This window comes from Hevea brasiliensis, chromosome 1 (assembly GCF_030052815.1).
Source record: "Hevea brasiliensis isolate MT/VB/25A 57/8 chromosome 1, ASM3005281v1, whole genome shotgun sequence".
Lineage (NCBI taxonomy): Eukaryota > Viridiplantae > Streptophyta > Magnoliopsida > Malpighiales > Euphorbiaceae > Hevea > Hevea brasiliensis.
The window spans coordinates 54117051-54122015 of NC_079493.1; the positions used below are offsets into that span (position 1 = coordinate 54117051).

Below are 4965 nucleotides of genomic sequence, written 5' to 3' on the forward strand. Positions count from 1 at the left end.
CCGGATTTTCCATAAAATTTGCGAAAAAATTTAGATTTATCAAAAATTATAGATAAATGAATAAAAAGGGATTAATTGAAATTGAAACACGAGTTGGTGTTCAAACACACTGAGTGGCATAACTTGCTCGGCTACACTATAGACGGGTAAGGGGTGTCACAATTTAGCTGATTTAGGCAATTATATTTATTATCTAATTTTATTTGATTTGTTTTATTTCTTTTATTTTCTCTTAGGTGCTTGACCTTGTACATGACCAGAACAAGGCTAGAAGAAGAAATTTTGGACTGTGATCCAGAGATAGATAGAACTCTAAAAACCATCAGGGGGGAAAGGATACACCAAGAGCACGATCAAGAAGATCCTAAAATTCCAACCATGGCCGATAATAATGACAGGCTAAGACTCTTGAGAGACTATGGAGCTCCATCTGTCCAAGGATTTCAACCCAGTGTCACAAGACCCATAGTGGAAGCCAACAATTTTGAGTTAAAACCAGCATGGCTTCAAATGATTCAATAAACCCAATTGGGAGGTTCACGAACAGAAGATCCACACTATCACCTCCAAGGCTTTCTTGCCCTTTGTGACACATTCAAGATGAATGGAGTTTCTGATCAAGCCATAAGACTCAGAGCATTCCCATTCTCCCTTCGAGATAGGGCAAGGAAGTGGTTACTTTCTTAAGCAGCTGGAACGTTCACCACTTAAGAAAATCTCTCTCAAGCTTTTCTAGTAAGGTACTTCCCACCTGCAAATATTGTAAGACTAAGGCTTGAGCTCAACACCTTCAGACAAAAGGAAGGTGAATCACTCTATGACACATGGGAAAGATATAAGGACCTGCAGAGGGAATGTCCACACCATGGCATAGAGGATTGGCTATTAGTGCAAAATTTCTATAATGGGTTACTACCTTCTACAAGGAGCACAGTTGATTCAGCTGCAGAAGGTGACCTAATGGAGAAAACAGTTACACAAGCATTTGAACTTCTAGAGAGGGTTGCATATCATAATTATGAGTGGTCAAATGAAAGAGGAAATGCAAGGAGAATAGTAGGGGTCCTGGAAGTGGACACCCTAAGCATGATAAATGCTCAATTTGATCATAAGGAGGCTTAATAAAATGCAAGCCAAAGCAGTAGGGATAAATAGTCAATATGAGGATAGTTATGGAGGAGGATACATGAGTTCAGAATATAACAGCTTCAATGAACCCTCCACAGAACAGATGAACAATGTGAATAATGGGGAAAACTTTAAATAGAGGGAGCCCAACAATCCATATTCAAACACTTATAACCCTGGATGGAGGAACTACCCAAATTTCTCATGGTCCAATTAGCAGAATCAGCTAATAAACAAGCAATAGGGGTACAAACCACCAGCACCCCTGGATTTCAGAGTAGAGGCCAAAACTTTGCACAACCACCACCACCTCCTCAACCTCAGCAACCTAAACCGAAGATGACCATGGAATCCATGATGGAAGGTTTCCTAGCAGCTCAATAATAATAGAATGAATTGATTAAATAGCTGACTTCCAGAATGGACTAGCTTGCTACCCATACTAAGATGCTAGAAAACCAAATTGCACAACAAGCAAGTTCTTCAAGTAAGACTGTTGGTAAACTGCCTAGTCAACCAGAGATGAACCCAAGGGAGCATTGTAAGGCAGTTACATTGAGGAGTGGTAGAACTCTAGTACCACCAGAGGAAGAACGGACAGAGGAAACCTCAGAAAAATTTAAAAGCCAAGCAGAGAAAAAGGAGCAAGGCGCCAAGAAAGATCAGAAAGAGGAAGCAGGGAAGAAAAAGAACTTACTAGAGCCATACCAGCCTCCCCTACCTTTTTCTCAGAAGTTTCAAAAAGCCAAATTGGATAAGCAGTTTGGGAAATTTTTAGAAGTTTTACTGAAACTTTATATCAATATTCCCTTAACTGAAGCACTCTCTCAAATACCATCCTATGCCAAATTTCTTAAGGAAATTCTGTCAAAGAAAAGAAATTGAAAGACTATGAGACAGTTGCTCTGATAGAAGAATGCAGTGCCACATTGTAAAACAAACTGCCTCCAAAGTTGAAAGATCTAGGAAGCTTCTCCATACCATGCCTTATTGGCAACAAGAAAATAGATAAGGCCCTCTGCGATCTTGGGGCAAGTGTGAGTTTAATGCCTCTATTAACATGCAAAAAGTTAGAGATTAGAGAGCTGAAGCCCATGACAATTTCACTTCAATTGGCTGATCGATCAGTTAAATATTCAGTGGGCATACTTGAGAACATCCCCATCAAAGTGGGTAAATTTTTCATTCCAGTAGACTTTGTTGTCCTTGAGATGGAAGAAGATGTTCAGATCCCTATCATCTTGGGAAGACCATTCTTGGCAACTGCCGGAGCAATCATAGACATAAAAAATGGGCGACTAACCCTCAAGGTAGGAGAAGAAGAAGTGGAATTCAACTTATTTGACATAATAAAACATAAATTTAAACCTGATAATTGCTTCAAGGTTGACATAATTAACAGATAAGTTGAAGAGGAATTTCATAAGATACATCCTAAAGATCCTCTTGAAGCATGCATTATGCATAGTCACACGGTAAATAATGAAAACACAAAAATAGTAGCTTGTGCACAATAGTTAGCAGCTCATCCACCCCTACCCTTAGCTCAAGCTTCCATGATGGAGAAGTTGAAGGAGGAACAACCCAAGGGTAAGCTCTAGGAAAACACCAAACAGGTAGAACTAAAACCTCTCCCCTCCTCACTAAGGTACACATTTATGGACTCAAACTCTAAATATCCTATTATAATTAATGCTAGCCTGTCTAAGATAGAAGAGGAAAAGTTGCTAAGAGAACTTAAGACCCATAACAAGGCCATAAGGTATAAAATAGAAGACTTGAAAGGGATTAACCCATCGATTTGCATGCATAAGATACCTATGGAAGAAAACAATAAACCCACTATAGAGCACCAAAGAAGACTTAACCCAAACATGAAAGAAGTAGTCAAGAATGAAATTTTGAAACTATTATATGCAGGTATCATATACCCAATTTTTTATAGTAAATGGGTTAGTCTAGTACATGTACTTCTTAAAAAGGGTGGGACAATGGTTATCCAAAATGCAAACAATGAACTGATCCCTATTAGGGTAGTCACTGGTTGGCAAATGTGAAGGAGTGAAAGCATGAAAATTGTTCATTAGAGCATTGAATTTCAAAAATTTTCTTCTAGGGTTAAATACATCATGCCACACCTTATCCCTCCGTAAGGCATAACATGATCCCATAGTACACCTAATGAATTACCAAGCTTCATCTACTGATAACCCATTAAATACACTACAAGGGATTTTAAACCTTTTCTTATTTCTTTTTATAGTGGTGAGCACTTTTGACAGGTGTTAAAATTTTTTTTTTAACTGAAGTGAAACCAAATAACAAATCTGAAGTATCAATAATTTCTGTAAAATTTTCAGCAGAGTGCCGTCTGTATTTAGAGCAAAACAATTCTTCAAAAACCTGTAAAAAGCATTTTCAATATATTTGTTCAATCCCAAACTCCAATATGGCTCAACTCAAATCAGTGTCCTCAACACAGTTCAAACTCAATTCAATATCATTTTCAGCAATTCCAAAGATAAAGTGCAAAATAAATGAGTATTTCAAAAGCTGAAATAAGAGAATTGTAATACAACATTTTGACAGGCCAAAATAATTTATAACTTTATTTTACAACGGCTCAAGACCAAGTACAATATATACATACAGTTCATATACATTACAACAAAAATTACAAGGAAGTGGTATACTCAATATACCTAATAAAATCCCAAAAGTGTAGCACAAGCAGCCTACTCTACTACTTTATCTGTCTGTCTACCTGCGACAGCAATGAAAAAGCTATCACTGAGTAAAATTTACTCAATGGTGCACAATAACAATTTAAAATGTGGTAGATAAAAATTTTATTGGCAATTTACAATTCAAATAATTCACAATTTCATGTCACAATTTCCAAAGATCATATAACACAAATTTGATCAAATAATTCAATAACACAGTGTTGCCAATCAATAACACAACTTAGGTCATGACACAATTTTTTCCGAACATGTCGTGTTGTACATCACGACAAGGCATACTCACCCCACTAATCGAAATCAATGAGGGAGGTGGCTAGCTAGATAATGAGTACTCATCCATACTCACCTCAGACTGGCAAGTCAAAGAGGGAGGAATAAAGTCATACTCACCCCATAAATGGAGGAGGAACATAGTAATATTGCCATGCCAAGTGTGAATCAAAACAATTCCAAAGATTCCATTTTGTCTCAAAATTTCCATTTACAAAATAGGCAACACAATAATTTCCAAATAAAATTCTCAAAGCCAAAACAATAAAAAATTATTCATAACTCATTTCTCCAAATAAATTTTCTAGTAAAAGCAGTGAATATAAAAATTATTATGCACAGACCTTATTTGAGTCGCCTCTAGGCCTTGACTCAATATTCCTTATGCTTTTCAATATCCTTTTCGACTAAAACACACAATTTAAAGTGTTTAAGTACTCAGTTAAATTATTTCTAACAATAAAATCCAATATCTAAATTTTCTTAGTACTATTCCCTTCAATTCATTTCATTAGTCAATCTATAATGTTGACCTTTGATACACTCTAAGTGAGTCAATTTTAATGTTGCCAATTTGTCACATTTTATAGTCTCTAAGTGTTGGTATATGTTACCAATTCCATTTTAAAGCTTATTGCATTTTATTGCCATTTTCCAAATTTCATGGCCAAAGTTTACTGTCTATTGACTGAGCTACAATGTAAATTTAATAGATTTCTCTTCATTAAATTATTTTTCATTGTGTCTTCTTTAATTTCCTTTTTGAATCACTCCATTTGGAGTTGTATAGCTCAAGTTATGGTCAATTAACCATAACTAG

The 4965-nt window shown here is 36.1% G+C and overlaps 1 non-coding gene across 1 annotated transcript; it reads right to left on the reverse strand.

Moving 5' to 3' along the window:
• Positions 1 to 765: 765 nt before the first annotated feature.
• LOC131169772 (small nucleolar RNA R71) lies at positions 766 to 872 on the reverse strand. The gene has a single exon (XR_009140679.1). It is a non-coding gene; the product is annotated as a small nucleolar RNA R71 (small nucleolar RNA).
• Between the last annotated feature and the right edge of the window lie 4093 nt (positions 873 to 4965).